We start from the raw sequence: 21779 nt of genomic DNA, 5'->3' as shown, positions 1-21779 counted from the left end.
TAAAAGGGATGGAGACTGTCCCAAGCCAAAGGAGGACTTTGGATTCCTGCACTACTGTGAGCAATAACAGAGAGTGAACTTCAAGGTCAGAGACCGAACCAAGAGCTGGGGAGAGTCATGCCCCATTTAAAACCAATCAGGAGTTGGGGTATGGAACCATTGCCTGGCTGGAGTTTAGAACTGCCATGGATAGAGACTTCTGGCATCTTCTGAGTGAACACAGAAGCTTAAAGAAGTCACCCTATCCATGACCTTCCCCTGGCATTTAGATGCCAAGAGGAACTATATAAGAGGAGACACACTGAAGGGCCATAAAAAAGAGGACACCTTTGTACCCTCATCTATTTAGAGTCTGAGATTTAGAACAAATGAGCCTGATTATTATGAAAGATGGGAAATTGGGGCCACGTTGAAGAATAGGTGCGTTTTGCATGTAGGAACAATAGAAATGCTTTTCCAAAGGCTGTGATGGCTTTGAAAGGCTCTCAATGTCTCTGTCAGGCTTTTCCTGTTACGCCACAGAGTCTAATTCTTCTCCTGAAGAAATAGTGATGAGCCTGTAGTAGACTGTGGCTGAAGTAGTGATGCTTGGCTTCCAAAGCTCAGCTAGAAAGTAGAGTTTTTCTTCTAGAAAGATGCTTTGTCTTCTATCCATGCTTTAAGAAAGCTAAGACAGCATAGTAAGATGATAGGTAGATTTCTGAAGAATGAGGCACCTGAGGTCCCACACCATAGCCAGCAAAGACTGTCAGACATGAGTGGCTAACTAAACACTGTAAGAACTACCACAGAGACTGCAGCATTTGCTAGACGGGTTGAGCCCAGAAGAACTGAGAACTTTCCGAAAACCATTTCTCCTTGGCAGTGGTTATTTCAGGAAAGGTTAGTGACTTCATTTTAGGGGTGACTTTGCATGATTTATCTGATGAAATCACATAACCTGGCTTAATACGACCTGGTTAAGAGGGCCAAGAAAGGCAAAGGGTAGGTTGGTGCTCCGACACGGTGTTCATTTATTCTACACCGACTCCTGTCCTGCAAACACCTCCGTGTCCTTTCAGGTGAGTTTTTGATACTAGTTATTTAAAGCTGCTTCTGTCCAGATTCCATCTCAGCCCTATCACAACGGGACATTGGTGGCACCACAACCGGAGACTAAAGCTGTCCTTCTAGGTGTCCTTTTGCCCTGGAGGCATGGGTAACAGGGTAGAGGATCAGGGGTTGTTATGAACAACACTGCTGCTCAGGAGGAAGTGAGGAAGGCAGTTGAGGAAGTGGAACAAGTGTGTGTACCACACATTCAAGAAGAGTCTCTGTGGTCAGACAGAGATGGCCTCTTCTTTTAAGGCAGCCGTTCTGCCTTTTGCCCACTCTTGCTTGGGGTGGCTTGAGCAGAGATGAATATGGAAGCAAAGATACAGGGATAGAAGTCTGACAATTGTATGAAAGCAGGTTAGACAACAATCACAAACAACCTCCACATTTACAATGTCTGAAATATGCACTTATGATGCTCAAAAGTATCTAAGATGCATTTTTCTGTTGGGTAGGTGGCCCAGGCCCATAAATGACTTCCATGTTTACTAGAATTTCTGCTAACATTTCTTAGTGAATATGTAAGAGAATATGGTCAGGGCAGTCTATTTAAACACCAACAGAACTCAATAGTTGCTAAGCAAATACAATTAGAACTTGCCTGCAGTCCTGCAAAATTGTTATTCAGTACAAGTGACACTTTGGAAATGATTTCTGACATGTTTTGAGGCTTTTCATCATTTTAAGTATCCCATCTATGACTATAGTATTTCATGAGATTTTTTGAGGACACAGAGAAGCTGATGATGATTGGTAGAAGGATCTCTCTACTCCTGTTTTATCTGTTGAATTGGCCACGCTTCCAGAATGACATATTTTTCTTTGATTCCCGGGCCCTAAGGTAACACTTGCATAATCTGCAATGGCAGCACCATGGAGGCTGAAACAGGAGTGTTGTTATTTTGAGGCCAGCCACATACATAGTGACATTGTGTCTCTAAACCAAACCACTAGGCAAGAAATTTCTCAGTGGTAAGAACACCTGTTGTACAACAGATATGATATGGAAAAGTCTATTATCAGGGAAGAGGTATGAGAGAGAGAGAGAGAGAGAGAGAGAGAGAGAGAGAGAGAGAGAGAGAGAGAGAGAGAGAGAGAGAGAGAGAAACAAGAGAGGAGAAAGGTATGAGAGTGGAAGAGGAGCAAGAGAGAGAGAGGTAGGTGGGTTTGTCCATTTATGTACTTTTGGGCAGGGGCATGCCTAGTGGCAGGTAGGTAATGACATCATAGGTTGCTAGGCAGGCTGGAAGAGCATGCTAATCCTCTGGACATGCTAACACTATGCACATGCATGCATAGCTGTGTATGTGTACACACACACACACACACACACACACACACACACACACACACACACACACACGTAATATGACAGCCAAGAAAAAACAAAAACAGAACACATGAAGGCACAAAGAAATCAGGTCATTCCAACCTAGAAAATTATTTATATTTCTGCTAGCAATTGTAAATGGATGCCACCTGGCAGATCGCTACAAAGAGAAAGTTGGAACTAATGTTGCCAAATCCCGAAGGCTTGTTTTCTGTTGCTACCACAGCAACAGTCTGCATTGTCCACTGTAGTGTTAAACCTGGTCAGGACACAGGAATTCTTCCTTTTTCATGAATATTTAGCTCATGGTAAGAGGAGGTGTTTCTGGGCTCTTGATGAAGTATCTGAAGACTAACATGAAAAGCAAAGAAAATGAACAAATCTATTTGGTGAGTCATCTTTTTGTAAGATAATGGAGAAAAGTGTTGTAAGCCATAGTGTAGAGAAATTGCTAAAGGGGAGAGAAAAAAGCTTACTATATGCATTAGGCAAATTCAATTTGCACATAAATTAGAAACAAGTAACAGCAACTTGAAGAGTGGTAAGAAAAGCTACTGTATCAGCAGGTTTACAATTTAGTCAGTTGGGTATCTTGACTGAGTTATATAAATAATGAAATCTCAATTGTTCTTTAAATATATTTTGTGCATAGTTTAGAATGTTCAGAGCTCACATTATGGATTCAAGTAATTAGGTAAAGGGGAATGCACCAGAATAAAAGCATTTTGACTTCATAAACATTTCGTTTATGGTTGATTAAGGTGGGTCATACTCACACTGAGAAAATGGTTCTAATTTCTAGTCTTAGGCTAAAGTTTCAGCATGAACATGCCATCTGGAGAAAGACTTACTTTTATGGTTTTTGGATGGCATGATGGGCATTTTCCTAATCTTTGTTTATTTGTCAGAAGTACAAACAAATAACTCATATAACAAATTTTAGAAAACAAATGTCCATTCTTCAATGTTATTTATGAAAGAAATCTTGTATGAGTGATATTTAAAAAGCATCAGTGTTTATCAATACAATAGATCTGTTTACACACACACACACACACACACACACACACACACACACACACACACACACGACAGTGGCATGGAGCTTAGATCCCAGAGAGTGTCAGGGCTTGTAGTGGTTCTAAAGTAGCTGTAAGTCGCATGAGTCATACTTGATTTCCTAGTGGAGTATCTTCCATTGGGAAAATGTGACCTTTTTTGCGTGTTAGAAGAAGATTGGAATGGAATAGAGAGGAGGCAAAGAAAATCTAGATATAGTATATGTTATTAATTATTCGCCATAAATCTGTCACCTCCTCCTCTGTGACATACTACTTGTCTACACTTCTCAGCCTGTCTTGTAGGTGGGTGTGGACATGTGACTTTATTTTAACCAATGGCATGTGAGTGATAGCTCCTTCCTAAATGTAGCAGTCTCCACTAACCCCCTACAAAGGCTCCTCCTTGCTCTTTGAACCCTCTGTTTACTGGATATGGATGATAATTAGACTCCCAGAGACTGAAGAGGGACACACACACACACACACACACACACACACACACACACACACACACACACACACACGGGGGGGGGGGAGGGGGGAGGGAGAGAGAGCGCTTTATGCTTTACAGCCTTACTTATTATGCTAATTCTGTAGGTGTCATTAGATTCCTTTCTAAATACTTAAAAGAAGGAGGAGTTTCAGCTTTGGTCAGTTAAGTGCTAATGGTCAGAGGCTACACAGTGTGACTTAGGGAGGACATCTACATTTCTCAGTTTCCAATATCCTAAAACTCCCAGAATTTGAAAACTAAAGTACTTGTATGATAATGGAAATGTACCTATTTTCATAGTAACCAGGTAAACAGTTTTTCTTCCATGGAGAACGCTTGCCTTTCTTCATTTGTATGCGGAGTTTTTGTTTGCCTGTGTTTCTCCTTGCTGCCACTGCTATGCTAATGAAATGCTCTTGCTGTCTGGAATGCACTCAGCTACACACACCACTGACTTCACTTTTGTGCAGAGAAGCAAAAACCTGAGACTTTAGCACTGATGACGATCTTCTGCTCAGTGAAGAAAGGCACAGAGTTAGATACATATAGACAAATAAACGAAGGAATAAATACAGATGGTAATAATCTTATTAGCCTTGATTTTCCCATCCCTTTGGAATTTTTGCGTTGCACAGTGAAAACTCTGGCAGGTGGAAGGAAAATTTTCATTTGTTGTTGGTTTACTACTAACTTCCAAAAAAATAAAAGGGGGAAACTGCTGTTGTGAAAACAGATCAGAAATCGCAGTTTTAAACTATTAGTGTACCAAATATTCATCAGAATGGAAATTGGGGTTTTTTAAGTGGTTATTAAACAATTAAAATGCATGCTTATATGATAGAAGTTGTATAGGGGATATATATGTACACACATACATATATACATACAAACATATATATTATTGCTTAATGTTTTATTGTTTTTAGCAATCCTCAAAGAAATTTTCATGTTTTGGAATACTGTTACAGATCTCCATGTGTTTCAATATTTATCCCCGAAGCAGCCGAGGAAAACATTTTCATATACGTCATGAACATCTTAACTTTTAATGTTTGTGTGTAAGTAAAATAAAGGGGTGTGAAAATGGGTGTAAGTTATCAAACTAGATAGGAGGCCTGGAGGGCAAGCAAGGAGTAGTGAGGAAACAGGTTGGGGCGGCCACAAAAAAGGAACACAAGTCATGAAAGCTGGACCGACTAAGGGAGAGGAACCCGGGGGGGGGGGGGCGGGGGGAAGAAGAGATGGAGAAACAAAACAAAACAAAAAAACATGTTTAAGTTTGTTTTTGGAAAACACTACAATGAAACCAAGTGTTTGTATGCTAATTAAAAAAAAAAAAAACAAATAAGTGAAAGAAAAGAAATCTTTGAAGAGGGCCAATAACGCGCCCCAAATACACTGCACTGGCTGATTGATACAGGTTTGCAGTAGACACACTCGCCACCTCAGTGTCCACATTACTCCCCTTGTCAAAACAGAAGCGAGTGTTGACAGGAGTCAGGTGCCGCTGCATGAGCGTTAGAGTACAGGAAAAGAGAGCAATTGGTTGAGAGTCATTTTTGGCTGTGGAGGTGTCTGTGAAGAGGTAAGTTTCTTTAGGTGATAAATTATCAGCTTTACCTAAATGGTCTCAGAAAATCTTATTTCCCTTTTGACTTGTCTATTGTCCCTGGATTACAATTAATTACAATTCCTCACACTGGCCCACCTTTTTATTTTGGACTAATAAAAGTGCAATTACTTCTCTATGAAAGAAAGCCATTCTGTATTTAGTTTTTAAAAGGTGAATTATTTTCTGGTCAAGAAAAGGAGCTAACCATCAGAAAATGACGACATGGTAAGGACTGAATGGTGCACATTAAAGCTCCTTAATATTGGATATTTTAGTATTTAAACTTCTGCATATTTAATGGGATACATGCTTATTGTTCCCTCCCTAAGCTAATTAGAATTCAGAAAAAAGCAAGATGAGATTTTTGTAACTATTGTCTAAAAAGGACTATTAAGCATTTTCTAAAAGGTAGTTTGGAATCCTTAAACTGTAAAAGTAGCTCTTGGATTTCACAAGGCAGCTCCATATGAGTTATTTGCCTCAAATTAGAGATTTCTTAAAACTCTTTGTAAGACTGGCCAGGTGCAGGTGGAGACAAGTGGCATTTAGCAAGTTGATGCTGGTGCATATTTCTCAGGCTAAAAATGATGGCGATGTGGATACGTGATGCCTCAGGGTGGTGCTCGCCAACTGAGCTTCCTGCATGTAGCACTGAGGCCTTTGAAGTGTACAGAGCATGACACTGCTTTTGAATTTGTAACTGGTGCCTTGTTTTGGATAGTGTAACATTCGAGTGATAACTAATGCTCTCTCTGTTGTTACTGTCTTTTGGTGACTTAAACCCAGGAGAGACTGATGTTCAGTGCTTCAGCCTCTGGGAGATTCCACAGAAGCCATCTTTCTCTTTCAGCTGGCAGGACTTACTTTTCATATTTCCACTTGGATTGAGTTTTCTTAATAGTTCTAAAGTAGAAAAAATGTTCTTTGTTTAAATATGGCCATTTAAGAAAATTGCTGCTACCATTTTCTTCCTGGTTTAAATATTTAAATCTATCATTCATTTCTTTGCAGGGAAAAATTTGTTTTCCTATTTCTAGCCAATGATGGGTGTCATGCCTCAGAAGCCAGACAAGTTTCACATGAGAGCATGTTGACATATTTATTGGCTACCATTGGGTATTATAAAATGGACAAAACGAACAAAGGCGAAAGAGGTTCTGGCAGCATGCAGCCCTATTATTTTGCAATATAAAAGACCCTCATCTTATTGCCGATCAAAAGGCATTTTGCAAATTCCCCAAACAAACGTGAATAAGAGAAAACACATAAAACTACACAATGCCGTGAAATACTGTTCAGCAGCTGTGGGAAGTGTAATGGTCCAGTTTTAAGTTGTTATGTTGAACAGGTCCGGTGCATGAAAAAAGTCAAAAGTTACAAGAAGTGCTCATCTGCCCTCTTGTGACACTCTCATTCCCGTAATGACAGCCAGTGCTATCAGGAAGCTGCCACATGCACAGACCCAAGATGAACCGCACACAGCCAAAGCCATATGTAGGAAATGTGTCAGTCTGTGAGCCCCGGGGAAATTCTAATGTCAGCGAGGACTCATGCTTGAATCACTATTGACAATGTGAGGTCAACAAAGGGTGAGAACTCAAGTTCTTTGGAATGGAATAATGTACTTACAGGTACAATTTGGTATCCAGTGAAGAATCAAAAATAACACATGTGCATGCATGTGAGCACACATATGCTCTAGGAACCAGGAAATGAAAGCCAGGCTGTGCTCAGAAATGTATTTTTATAACTCTCTCTTTTTTTTCTTTTTATAATTGATTAAATTTGTTCCTTGGCAATTTCATATATGTTCCTAGTGCATTAGATTCCTCTCAAGTGGTCATCCAATGTTATAATGAAAGGATGAACCATCCTTTCAAGATGCAGGAAATGATGTGGAGGAGGAGAGGACAGAAAGTAGGAACTCAAGGATGGGGAGCAATGCCACAAAATGCTTTCTTCTGGACAGGATATGGCTGATGTACTCATGAACCATAGCAACCGAAGACCCACGTAAGATCAAGCCAGTCGGAATTCCGGCATGGACGGGAAGAATAGCCTCCTTCTAATGGAGGAGCTTTTGAATGTGTCAGTGGCAGCCAGAGGAGCGAGAAGCGGTTTCCTTTGGTTGATGACTGTTGATGGTTAGTTGCCCATGATTCAGTTTGTGGTCCCACACCTGTGAACACACGGGTAACACCAGTTGGACTTAGAGGGTAAACAAAATAACACACACACACACACACACACACACACACACACACACAAGTCCACCACCACCAAATGTAGAAAAGTTATGAAATTGGGATGGGGTATGTTGAAGGGATCTCAGGGGACTTGGAAATGAGAAACGGGGGATATGCTATTTTATTGTGTACATGTATGAAATTCCTAAAGATAAATTTTAAAATAAGGAATAGATACAACTTTTTTTTTCATATTTTAGACAGACGCTTATTAGCTGACTCCCCCACAAGAGTGTTCTCTAGCGTCCTTTTTGAAGATAATAAGAAAAAAGTGAAGTCAGAATGCTATATGACACACAGAGTGGAACATTTGAATGACAAAATTTGCAAGGTGTCTGCTTGAAATCCCTAGATAACACTTTCTTTCATTGATAGTCTGATAGGCACTCATTGGAACATACATTAACACGAAAGTTAAAGAGTTAAGGCGACATGGCCAATGGCGGTGACATTTTAAGGTGGGTACAGGATATATATTCCTGTGCGTGTGTGTGCAGATGCATGGTGAGGCCAGAGGTCAGCCTCAGGTGTCTTCCTCAATCACTCCCCACCTACTTTTTTGAGATAGGGCCTTTTAGCAAACCTAGAGCAATGGTTCTTAACCTGTGGGTTGTGACCCCTTGAAAGGGCCAAACAACCTTTCACAGGGGTTGCCTAAGACCATCAGAAAACACATTTATATTATAATTCATAAGTAGCAAAATTACAGTTATGAAATAATGAGTGAGTTAGTCCAGAAGCAGAAAGAGTCAAATGGTATATACTCACTTATATCTGGACACTAGTCTAAGGGGCATGTCCTATGAAAGTCTTCACTTACCAGGAAAGTGGCACAGAGGGGAGGACATCCCATTGGGATGTTAGGTGAGAGAAGTATGGGAGAATGGGGAAATAGAAGAATCCAGAGGGTCTTAGAAACCTACAAGAAGAACATTATGATGGGTGGATCTGGGCCCAGGGGTCCTGCTCAAACTATGGCACCAGCTAAGGACAATACGTGCAGTAAAAATTGAACCCCTACCCAGATCTACCCAATGGACAGGACATTCTCCACAGTTCAGTGGAGAGTAGGGACTGACTTTCACAGGAACTCTGGTGCCCTATATTTGACCACGTCCCCTGGATGGAGAGGCCTAGTGGCACTCAGAGGAAGGATAGCAGGCTATCAAGAAGAGACTTGATACCCTATGAGCATATACAGGGGGAGGAGGTCCCCCTCAGTCACAGTCATAGGGGAGGGGAGCAGGGGGAAAGCGGGAGGGAGGGAGGAATGGGAGGATACAAGAGATGGGATAACAATTGAGATGTAATCTGAATAAATTACTTAAAAACAAAACAAAACAAAACTTGTTAGTGACCAACACTTTCTGTTTTGGCTGAGATGTCAACAAGAACAGTGTAGAAAAATGATTGGGAACGTTATATCATGAAGTGTTCTTATTTCAGCTTATAAAGTGCCGGAGACAAGATTAGAAAGCTCTCGCTCTGGTTTATTGCTATTTTTTATTGTGATAAAAGATGTACAACATAAAACTTGCCATTTAATGCTTCCGGTTGAACATCTCATTATGTGGAGCAAATTTATACCACACTGTAGTAGGTCCCTAGAACATTTTTATCCTGCAAAATTGAAAGTTGAGGCCATTCAACACTACCCTCCTGCTTTTCCCCCTTGGGAAAAGCAGTCTTGGTGACTGCCTTTCTACTTTTTATGTATGTAGATTTGAATAATATGTGTTCTTCTATGATCGACTTATTTCATTTAGCATACGACCTCAGTATTTATTCATGTTTGCAGCCTGTGAGTTCTATGACACAAATAATGCAAAGAGATGGAGGGACACTCATCAGAATGGCTAAGATCAAAAACGCAAGCGACACCACATGCCGGCGAGGATGTGGGGAGAGAGGAACACTCCTTCATTGCTGGTGGGAATGCAAACTAGTACAGCCACTTTGGAAATCTATCTGGTGCTATCTCAGAAAAATGGGAATAGGGCTTCCTCAAGGCCCAGCTATTCCACTCCTTGGAATATACCCAGAAGATGCTCCAGCACACAACAAGAAAATTTGCTCAACCATGTTCATAGCAGCCTTATTCATAATAGCCAGATAATGGAAACAGCTTAAGTGTCCCTCAGTAGAAGAATGGATAAAGAAACTGTGGTACATATACACTATGGAATACTACTCAGCTATTAAAAACAAGGAATTCCCGAAATTTGTGGATAAATGGATTGAGCTAGAAATGATCATAATGAGTGAATTAACCCAGAAGCAGAAAGACTTAAATGGTATATACTCACTTATATCTACATACTAGTCCAAGGGGCATGTCCCACCAAAGCCTTCACTTACCAGGAAACTGGGACAGAGGGGAGGACATCCATTGGGACTCTAGATGAGAGAAGCATGGGAGAACGGCAAAGTAGAAGGATCCAGAGGGTCCTAGAAACCTACAAGTAAAACATTATGATAGGCAGATTTGGGCCCAGGGGTCCCGCTCAAACTAAGGCACCAGCAAAGGACAATACAGGCGGTAAACTTTAACCCCTACCCAGATCTAGCCAATGGTCAGAACATTCTCCACAGTTGAGTGGAGAATGGGATATGACTTTCTCATGTACTCTGGTGCCTCACATTTGACCATGTTCCCTGGAGGGGGAGACCTGGTGGCACTCAGAGGAAGGACAGCAGGTTACCAAGAAGAGACTTGATACCCTATGAGCATATACAGAGGGAGGTAATCCCCCTCAGGAACAGTCATAGGGGAGGGGAATAAGGGGAAAAGGGAAGGGAGGGAAGAATGGGAGGACACAAGGGATGGGATAACCATTGAGATGTAACAAGAATAAATTAATAATAAAAAATTAAAAAAAAAGAGATGGAGGGACACCGTGTGATCAGTAAATAACTGTTTGGATGGATATATGTTCCCAAGGGAAGAATAGTCTGTGAAAGGTAAAACAAAAGAAATAGTCATGCCATGCTCAGGGTCAGGATTCACCTGTCTCAGATAATGGGTAGCAGCCTTATTTGTAATAGCCAGAATCTGGAAACACCTTAGATGTTCCTCAGTCGAAGAATGGATATGGAAACTGTGGTATCTTCACTGTAGGCTCAATTTTCTTAACAAATATATTTTATTATGAACTTATTAACTGAGAGTACCTCACTTATAACTCGACTAACCTAAACAATAGGAAAATAAGATTAAAGAATACAATAACCAAACTGTAAGGATATTAGTTCTAAGGAACAATTCTCCTGGTGTAGTCAGCAGGATTTTTTCTGCTGAAACCTGGAGCAACCAGAACCCAGAACCTCAGTTGGAGCCTGGAGCCTCAAAGCCTTTTCTCAAGCGGTTCTCTCTAGGAGCGTCCCAAAGTGGAGCGATGAACAGCCAAAACTATGCCAAGTCTCCAAAGGCTCCACCTCCATTTTTGGGTGCATTTATATATTTCCTCCCAGAGTCTGTTCACAGACCTTTTCAGCTGGCAACAATCAAGCTCCTGCATGAGGTGGTTTGTCTTCTAGTGGATTAACTTCACCTGTTCTCTCACAAGACTGGTCCCCATCCCACACTTGGGATCATAACAAAAATAGTTTATCTCTCCTTCAATTTACACTATGGAATATTACTTAGCTATTAAACACAAGGAAATCTTAAAATTTGCAGACAAATGTATGGAGCTAGAGATGATCATCCTGAGTGATATAACCAACACCCAGAAAGACACACATGGTATATACTCACTTATAAGTGGATATTAGCCCAACATGGATGTCTTCTGAGAGTCTTCTCATTGGGGGACTGGGGCAGATTCTGAGATTTGCTATTGAACTCCAAGTGAAAGTGGTATGGAAGAATGGAGAGATAGAAGGACTCAGAGGTTGGAGGAACCCCACATGAAGACCATCAAGGCTGGCAGATCTGGACCCAGGGAAGCCTGTACAAACTGCTGTACCAACTAAGGTCAATGCATGCAGTAAACCTATACCTCCTATTCAGATCTAGCCAATGGACAGCACATTCTCTATAGTTGTGTGGAGAGTGGGGACTGACTCTCACATAAAATTGGTGGCCCCAATTTGATTTCTTCCCCTTGGTGGGGAGGCCTGGCAACACTCAGAGGAAGGGGAAACAGGCTATCTGGAGGAGACCTGACAGACTGTGATCATATGGTGGGAGAGGAGGTCCCTTTCTGTCACAGGTCTAGGGGATTTAGGGTGAAAGAGGGAGGGAGGGAGGGATGGGAAGATACAACTGAAGGGATAACAATTGAGATGTAATCTGAATAAAATATTTTATTTAGTAGCAAACAAACACACAAAGACACATATCTGGAGGCATCTGTGGCCCTTGTCATGGTCAACACACATAAGTTCAGGGAAAGGAGTAAATTTCTTCTGGGCTTTGTCAACCATGCGAACGGCTTGAATGTCATCTGAAGTGTAACCAACCAGAAGCTGGTGGTGAAGGATTTGAAGCCTTTCTGTGGAAAGGGGACATAATGCATGCTAAAGAGGTCACTTTAACTTCAAGGAGAGATGAACAGACAGATAAAAAGCACAGCTTAGAAAATACACGTGGACGTTTTGGCTAGAAAAGCAACAGGCAACATCTGACTTTGGCATGGAGGAGGCCAGCCTTCTACATTGGGTCTATAGATCTTAAAAGGTGGTAGACTGGGCTGGAGAGATGGCTCAGAGGTTAAGAGCACTGGCTGTTCTTCCAAAGGTCCTGAGTTCAATTCCCAGCAACCACATGGTGGCCCACAACCATCTATGATGAGATCTCGTGTCCCCTTCTGGCTCTGGCATGCACGCCGAACACTGTATACATAATAAATAAATAAATCTTTAAAAAGAAAAGGTGGCAGACTGTCTAAACCCTGCACAGAAAAAAAAAATCAATGAAGGGGGGGAAGGCAGCAACGTGTGTGATTTATTTGGCATACCAATCCTTTACTAAATGACTTCCTGACTTCCCTGAGATAGGCTTTTGGACAGTGTCTCCTTAAGTGATTTAAAAACAGTTATCATATTTGTGTCTAGAGGAAGAAAAGGGAAGAGAAATCCGTTTTTAAAAAGACAACACAGTTTTTGTTTTGTCTGTAAAGAAGTTACATTTTTCATCGTAAAATAAAACCTAAAAAAAAAAAAAATTTACAAGAAATTTATTTAATTGAGGCTATTGTTACACCCTGCAAATACGTTTGGTTCATGCTACAGTTCCCAGAAATTTATAAATTGGTTCAGACTGTTGTTCAGGCACAAGGAAATAAACCTCCAAGCTATTTACTACCTCCATGATATATAAAGTTTGCAGTTTTGATTTTGTGTGATTATGTTCAGCAAAGGTGACCTTTACAGGCAACAATATTGAAGTGTAATGAGGGGATGTTTGATCACACGTACACAATGAAGAGTTGGGGCTACTTCCTCATTTCTTCCCGGAATTCGTGAAATTCAACTGACAGGCTTTAACCTTTAGACTGCTGAAGTTATAAAATGTATAGGGATTTAGGCTGTTTATACAACACGTTAGATATATGAAATTTTTAGACACCGTAGCTTCTTTTTATCACCTGGTAAGATGATTTTGTATATTTAATAATATCAGTCATTGGTAACCATGACAGGCTGCACTCGGGTGGATCACAAAGTATATGAAGTCGAGTTTGATGAAACTAGGGGGTGGGGCCATGGAGTCAAACAAATAGAAAGCAAGCATTCTCCCCAGACCAGGCATTTTCAAAATAGATGGATAAGGCCTTTCTGTTTGGTTTCTTTCCTAACTCATTCTTCTGTTTGATAGAAATTTCATTCAAACTCAATAATGTCTTAAATAAAGGAGTGATAAGGCTTAGGTGTCAGTGGATTAGAGGCTGTGATTGCCATGTTAAATCACCAAGGTGTAATTAACGATGATGATAAGATTGATGGAGAAGAAAGGGAAACAATGCAAACAAGAGCTCCAGACCTGTGGCCCCAACAGGACACTATAAGAAAGATCCCCAAATAAATCGGCCCCAATTCTTGTTTTGGAGTACTGTGTTAAAACCATCATTTCTCGACTAAAGCTTCAAAGACTAGTTGGCAATGTAATCAACCTTTTCCATGTGTCTACAGAATTTTAGTTTGGTAGTTAAGGATTTAAAGTACACATAGCGGTATGAGCTATTTCTAAATAAGACATGATAAGAATCATATGTGTTAGTGGTTGGAACCTACTCTGTAGGAGAAAAAGAACTTATCACCTAGATATTAGTTTAACGAGACACATAAAAGGGAAAATAAATGTTAGGGGGTAAAGGACAGAATCCTTTTCTTGCCATCCTTGGACATAAGAATGTACCAAAATCAAAAATCTAAGCCCTTGTCTAGATGGTAACACTATGGGGGAAAAAACTCCAAATGCTTAGTCACACTGAAGAATACTAGGTCCCAGTCTGCCAGCATGGTCCTTGGATTTTACACCTATTTTTTAAAAGAAAATTTAGGTACTATTTGTTTCTTTAATCCTAGTGGTTTTTTTTTTCAGTTTCTAGAAATAGGTTTACTGAGTGAGTAAAGAAACAATAGATGTTTATAGTTACGAAAGGATAGCCGGGAGAGCTAAGCAAATGACATGGCAAGCAATTGGCATTTTGCAATCATGTTGAAAAAGAAGGTCATGTGGCTAAAGTTGCATGCTTCCTAAAAGATGGTCAAGTGTACTAATTTATAGAAAAGCTGGAGCCCAGTAGATATTCTGAGGTTTCATTCTATTGGGAAGTGGTTCTAAACTTTTAAAACCCAAAGGAGCAAGATTTATGAAGGAAGATTTATGAAGGAAGATTTATGAGCTATGGAAACATGAAAAGTGTTTTCTCTGTTTTGAATATCCTTTTAGACTTGAGCCATTTTAAGGTGTGTATGTGTGTATCTGTGTGTGTGTGTGTGTGTGCGCACACGTGCATTATACTTTAAGAAAAAAGAAACTCACCTTCGAAACTCAACTATCCTTCCACAGAATTAAACACCTAAGAACTAGCCTCTGAGGCTTCCATGCATCATCTGCTGCTTTTTCTGATAGACCAGAGGGATCACTGGCCATCAGCCAAACAACTTGCCTTATGCAGCTCATTTAAGGCTCATAGGAAGAATAACACCCCTTCATCCTATTTGATGACTACCGTGTTGTGTTGCTTGGGAGACTTTTCTATGATACAGAACTTACACACTGAAGTGTCATGCAAAGATTTGCTTCCATTGTAGTGCTGGAGCTTTATTGCTATAATTATGTCTTTTTTCAAGCTTGGTGAGAGGACAGAGGTGGCCATTCGCCCCACAGGTGACGTGCTTTAGGTAGGAAAGGGACCAACAGAACCCCTCTTGGTTTTCTTTGGTGAGAGAAGTTGCTCTTCATAATACTTCATTCGACAAAAGACCTCAGGAGTGGATCTGTAATAGGAACCTGATTGCATGTGAATAAACATCACTTTGGTTCCATTTGGAGGCTGAGAGGTACAGAGAGAGGTATTTTTGCTATGAACTATTCTCTATTGCTTGGTTTCTTTTAAACTGGGAATGCTACCGAATTTCAAACATTGCTTTCAATATTAAAGACTTTTAAAGTTTCAAGGATATAGTAGCAGCAAGGTTTGACCTTGGTTTGAAGGATCATATAGAATTTGAAGGGCCTTCTAAAGAAATACAATATGTAGTTACCATTACAAAATCCCCAGGGTGGCCACCAAGACAGTTCATCAGTGGAGAGGACTAGCTCCCACAAGGATTCATTCTCTTTCTCTCCCTTTCCCTCTGCCTCCCCCCACCCCCAACAGGGTTCTCTTTCAGATTCTTTAATGGGTCCTTGTGATTGAAAAATCCTGAATTTTCATTGACATCACAGTAAAGTCTTCTCTAAATGAGTGGTAAGTAGAAGAGGCCATAGTTTTTAGCATGTGTTTCTTATAAACATTCCAGAATATCAGGATAGTTAAACAAAAGCAACCACATTTTATTTTTTTTTTCATTTTTAAAATTAAAAAAAAATTTTATTCCGATTATATCCCAATTGTTATTCCCTCACTTGTATCTTCTTGTTCTCCTCTTCCTCCCTCTTTCATCCTATTCCCCTCCCCTGGATCTGTGACAGAAGGGGACCTCCTCCCCCACCATATGTTCACAGCCTATCAGGTCTCATCATGGTAGCCTCCTTTCCCTTCCTCTGAGTGCTGACAGGCCTCCCCACCAAGGGGAAGAAGTCAAATTTGGGGCACCAGAGTTCATGTCAGAGTCAGTCCCTGCTTTCTCCACAGCCATGAAGAATGAGCTGTCCATTGGCTAGATCTGAAGAGGGGGTCCAGGTTCACTGCATGCATTGTCCTTGGTTGGTACAGCAGTTTGTACAGGCCCCCCCCCGGGTCCAGATCCACCAGCCTTGATAGTCTTGTGGGGTTCCTGGAACATCTGGGTCCTTCTTTCTCCCCATTCTTCCATACCTCTCTCACGTGGAATCCTGCAGCAAATCCCAGAATCTGTCGCAATCCCTCGCTAAGGGAAGACTCTCAGAGGACATCCATGTTAGGCTAGTATCCACTTATAAGTGAATATATACCATGTGTGTCTTTCTGTGTCTGGGTTATCTCACTCAGGATGATCATTTCTAGTTCTATCCATTTGCCTGCAAGTTTCAAGATTTCCTTGTTTTTAATAACAGGGTAGCATTCCATTGTGTAAATGTACCATAGTTTTAAAAAATCCATTCTTTGACTAAGGGACAGCTAGGTTGTTTCCACGTTCTGGCTATTACAAATAAGACTGTGATGAACATAGTTGAACAAATGTTCTTGTTGTGTGGTAGAGCATCTTTCAGGTATATGCCAAGGCATGGAATAGCTGGGTCTTGAGGTAGCCCTAGTCCCAATTTTCTGAGAAAGAGTCACACTGATTGCTAAAGTGGCAACTACATTTTAAAAAGCTTTAAAAAACAAAAACAAAGCTTGAAGATGAGAGAAGAAAATTCAGCAAAAAGTATTTTTTTCCATAAAGACTAAAAAATCATGAAATTCCAGCCTCTACAGTTATTACAGAAAGAGATAGGAAAATGTAAAAGCTGTAGGGGACACTTTATGGCTGTTAACAAGAATAGAGCAGAGCAGAGATCTTCTGTGTTGTATGACAGCACTGCAAGGCCCAACTCAAGACACGACACCGAGAGTTTGTGGGACAAGAAGATATTCTTCCACATTTATATCTAAATGAAATACAATCTAGGGACAGGTCTTATAGTTGCTATGTGAGCATTCAGCATGGATTATTTATTTTAACTTTAAAAGATTTCAACTGATAGCAAATACATACATATGGGATTTTGAGAAACATTTCAGCACAATTATACAGTGTATAATGAGATCATCACCTTACACACTACCACTTCTCTCTGTAGGGAGCATTCAAAATCCTCTGTATCAATTCTCTTCAAAGGTAAAATTAACTGACAGACAATTTTTTTTTTTTGTCTATTAAATGAGAAGGTCGAGCTAAAGACCTTGACATTCTTGCTGTGTTTGAGATCCCATGTTCCACTGTGCAGTAGACCTTAGAGCAGACATTTCTTCTGCTCTTGCTCTCCTCTAATAACTTCAGTTGTATTGGAAAAAAACTGAAGATACAGGTAACAGCTGCCCAAAAACATCTTCTACATTTGACATGGAGGAAATTACTGATGATGGAATGAAGCTGAGAGGCAGATCTCTTTCCCAAGCCCTGAACACAAATGTTTCGATGACACCTACCTCCCTTGGAAATAGTCTTTGTGTCTGGTTACTAATAAAATACATTCTTGGTCATGTTAAAATATTTCCTGTGCTTTCTTAAGGATTTAATTTTTTTCTTTGGTCTTTTAAATAGGAAGTCTTCTGAACTCTGTCCTTAGACTAATTTCTCTTCTCTTCACACTTGAGCAGTTGATTGCAGACCTGCGTGTTCCATAAGGGCATAATATGAGATTTTAACTATTGGTCAGAGATCAGCCTCCAGCCATGGGTGACCTCTCCATTTCTAAACCCCTAAAGCAAACAGTGTTTACAACCTGCATATCTTCAGATTGCTGTACATTCAGTCAGTTAAATTCTTCTCATTTTGACTCTGAAATGACTTTACCATGTCTTTCCTAACTCTCATTAGTTCAGAAAACCCTCTCAAAGATACTTTTAATTTTTATGTGCTAAGCTGGAGACCTATCCCAGGGCAGTCTTGTGGGAGGATATGGGGGTGACTCTCCTGAGACTCCAAGTAGCAAGGGTCATGGAGACTGATGAGGACACTCTCTAACTAGGCAAGACTCCTAGTGGAGGAAGGAGTATACCAACCTACCCACAAAAACCTCCACCCCAAATTTACCCAGCCTACAGACGTGCAGGAATAAAAATAGAGCAGAGATTGAGGGAATGCCAAACTTGAGACCCATCCTGTGGGAGAGAGCCAATCCTTAAAACTATTAATGATACTCTGCTATGCTTGCTGACAGGAGCCTAGTGTAGTTGTACTCTGAGAGGCTCCACCCAGCAGTGGATCAAAACAGATGCTGAGACTCATAGAGAAACATTGGGAGAAGTGTAAAGAGTCTTGTGGAAAAGTGTGTGTTGGGGGGGGGTGTAGAAGGATCTGGATGGGACAGAAGCTCCACTAGACCAACAGAACCAACTCAGCAGGGCCTAGAGGGGCTTGCAGTGACTGAAACACCAACCAAGGACTATGCATAGACAGGATCCTGGCCCCCCATACAGATGTAGCAGATGGACAGCTTAGGCTTCATGTGGGTCCCCTAGTAAGGGGAATGGAGCCTGTCTCTGTTATGCACTGGGTTCCCTGCTTTTTGATCACTTCCACCGGGTGGAACTGCCTTGCCAGGCCACAGGGAAAGATGATGCACTCAGTCCTGACTCTACTTGATGTGCTGGGGTAGGCTGGTAGGGATGCTCCCCTTTTCTGAGGAATGGGGGAGAGAGGATGGGGAAAGATGGAGGAAGGGGAGGACTGGGAGAAGAGGATGGAAAGGGCTATGATGGGGATATAAAGTGAATAACCATATAAATTAATTGAAAAAAAATGTCAAGATAAGCATCATTGTATAATCTAGGTTGGCCTGGAACCTACTACAGTGATGTAGGATAGCTTTGAATTTGTGGCTGTTCTCTTACATCTCCACAGTGCTGGGATTACAGGCACAAGTCGTAAAGCCTGGATTCTCAAAGGTTTTATTCTCCTGAGTGGTGACTGATAATCGGGCCCCTGCCCCCTTCACCTCACATTCATCCCTCAGCTCAACCCTTAAGGCAAAAATCCACCTCTGAATTACTGTCCAAGGCCACATTTCATGTCTCCTCAATCCAATTTGTACTCCAGCAGCACAGTAATGTATATGACTGTACCGAGAATTTTGGTTTCTTAAAAAAAAAAAAAAAAAAAAACAGAAATTTTATGTGAGTATGTTTTTGCTTTAATCCCAGGTGTGGGATACGGGGCTGCTTCAGATTCGCCACAGCTGGTAACTACGATTTGTCTCATGCTCTGGCAGGGGCATGGTTTTGCCAGCTGCTGGTGGTTTGGAATTCTGGGGACTCTTGAGAAGGTATAGAAAATTGCTAGAGCAGAAGCAGCTGCTGCTGATTGCTTTTTTGCACCTGTTGTTATTTGCTGATTGTTGCTGTTTGCTGGATTTCTGTTGGCTGGACTGCTGTTGGCTGGACTGCTGTTTGCTGGACTGCTGTTTGCTGGACTGCTGTTTGCTGAATTGCTGTTTGCTGGATTGCTGGTTGCTGGTTGGAGATATTCTGACACAAAGATCAAACTCACCCCTAAGGGACTCAATATCCCCTACTCAGCAGGAAGTAGTTTAACAATTCGGTGCTCTCTTTTCCACATAGTCTTTTTCTCACCTTCCCAGTGTTGGGGGATTGGAAGGGATAGGGGTGGTGTAGGGAGGTAGGAAAAAGAACCCAGTAAATTAGCCAAAACATTTGACAACACATAAAAATCCATGTCATTTCTAATGTTGTCTCTTACCTGTCCACTACACCAGAGCCGCCTTCAGTTGTTCAGCTAAGCAGATTAAGTCACATTTTCCGCAAATGTTTAGTTAGTTAGTTAGTTAGTTAGTTAGTTAGTTAGTTTTTTTAATTTTAAAGACAAGGGTATCACTATGTATCCTATGTTAGCCTTGAATTCAAATTTTTTTCTGATGTAGCCTCCAAAAATTCTGGGATTACATGGATGTTACATCACGCCCAGTCTCTACAATTCTTCATAGTTTTCTCCCACCAAGGAAATAATTTACATTCTGTGAAGTATATTTAAAAATACATGGAACCTATGGGAAAAGTAAAGCCTTTAAAACAAATTTCTGCTAACGTGTGTGAGTATGTATGTGTATAGCTCCAGTATTTTTTCATATGCATTTATATGCAGAAATTGTAGAATGTGTATTCTAACTTCTAGTCATTTTTAAAGTTTTTCTACATGTTTCTGGAATCTTCAAAATCAAAATACATTCTTTAATAGAATATTTCATACGTAATTTTTATTTTTAAATCCTGATAAAACCTACATTTAGAATATTCTTCTTTCAGCTCAACTCTCGGTTCCAGGTCTATTTAAAAATTTTCTTTCTCAATGTTGGAAGTCATTTATCCAGGCATACCAAATGGTCTTGGATTATGGCCCAATGTTTTTAGAAACCTTTTAAAATGTTTTTTTTAATTTAATGTTTTAAAAATATCTATGTAATTACTTATGTACTGGAAATTGATCGAAGGATGAGGCTTAATTCTAGATAAGGGAGCTTCTGCTTGTGATATTAACCATCTAAGACCTTAATAAATTGGCTGAGCACGTGATGAGCTGGGGTGGATTGGAAATGGGCCTCCCCTTTTCTGAGGAATAGGGAGATGTTTGGGACAGAGGGAGAGAGTGTGGGAATGGAAAGTGATGAGGGATAGGGCTATGATCAGGATGTAAAGTGAATAAATAAATAAATAAAATTTAAAAAGAAGAAAACAGACAAACAAACAAAGAAAGAAATTGGCTGAACAAACCTATCTTACCATGTATCTTTGCCTCTCTCTTTGGCACAAATGCTTTATTTATAATATGAAACCTCCTCGTTATAACCTTTCCTGTTCAGAATTTTTATAGCATGTAAAAGACAGGGAAATGTGAAGATGAAGATATAGACAGTCTCCAGGAAAATTTCCACAGTATTTGGGATAAGGCTGTTTACTATGTAGACATAAGGTCCTCCTCTTCTTGCCCCACCCTTTTTATTTGCAGACTTACACAGCAATTATGTATTAACTAGGACCAAAATTGAAACCTCTTTCTCTTTAGATTTTGGTATAATCCAACTTTAACTATATTGCTTTTGTGTTTTCTTCTATGAACTAGTACATTAGGAAGAAGCATTATCTTTGTGTGAGAAGGTTGTTAAATATTGTAGTATGGACCTTAAGATTGCTGGTTCTGAATGCCTGTTAGTGTTTATTATGTTTCTTTTTAAATGTATACATTTATATTATTATACATGAATAAAACAACTACATACAGCAGAAAGAACCAAGAAACAATCATGAGTTACACAAATGTTACATTCATGGTGATTTGGCTATTTCTATTTGTCAAACTTGAAATAAACATCTTTCCTATCTTGTTGGGTCTAAATTTCTGAATGAAAAATCAATATCTATCATATCTCATCTCTATTAACTTAAATCATCTATCTTGATCTTTAAAAAGCTTATCTCCTAACCAACTAAACTTGATTGTAAGACTAAACTATCTGGTCTTCAACTGTCATTAGAGTCTTGAGAAGGAATAAAACTTAAATGCCTGAGTGAATATATATCCTAGGTCTAACAGACAGATATAATTCTATAGATATATGACGTGAAAG

This window comes from Acomys russatus, chromosome 24 (assembly GCF_903995435.1).
Source record: "Acomys russatus chromosome 24, mAcoRus1.1, whole genome shotgun sequence".
Lineage (NCBI taxonomy): Eukaryota > Metazoa > Chordata > Mammalia > Rodentia > Muridae > Acomys > Acomys russatus.
This window is presented reverse-complemented; position numbering follows the sequence as displayed.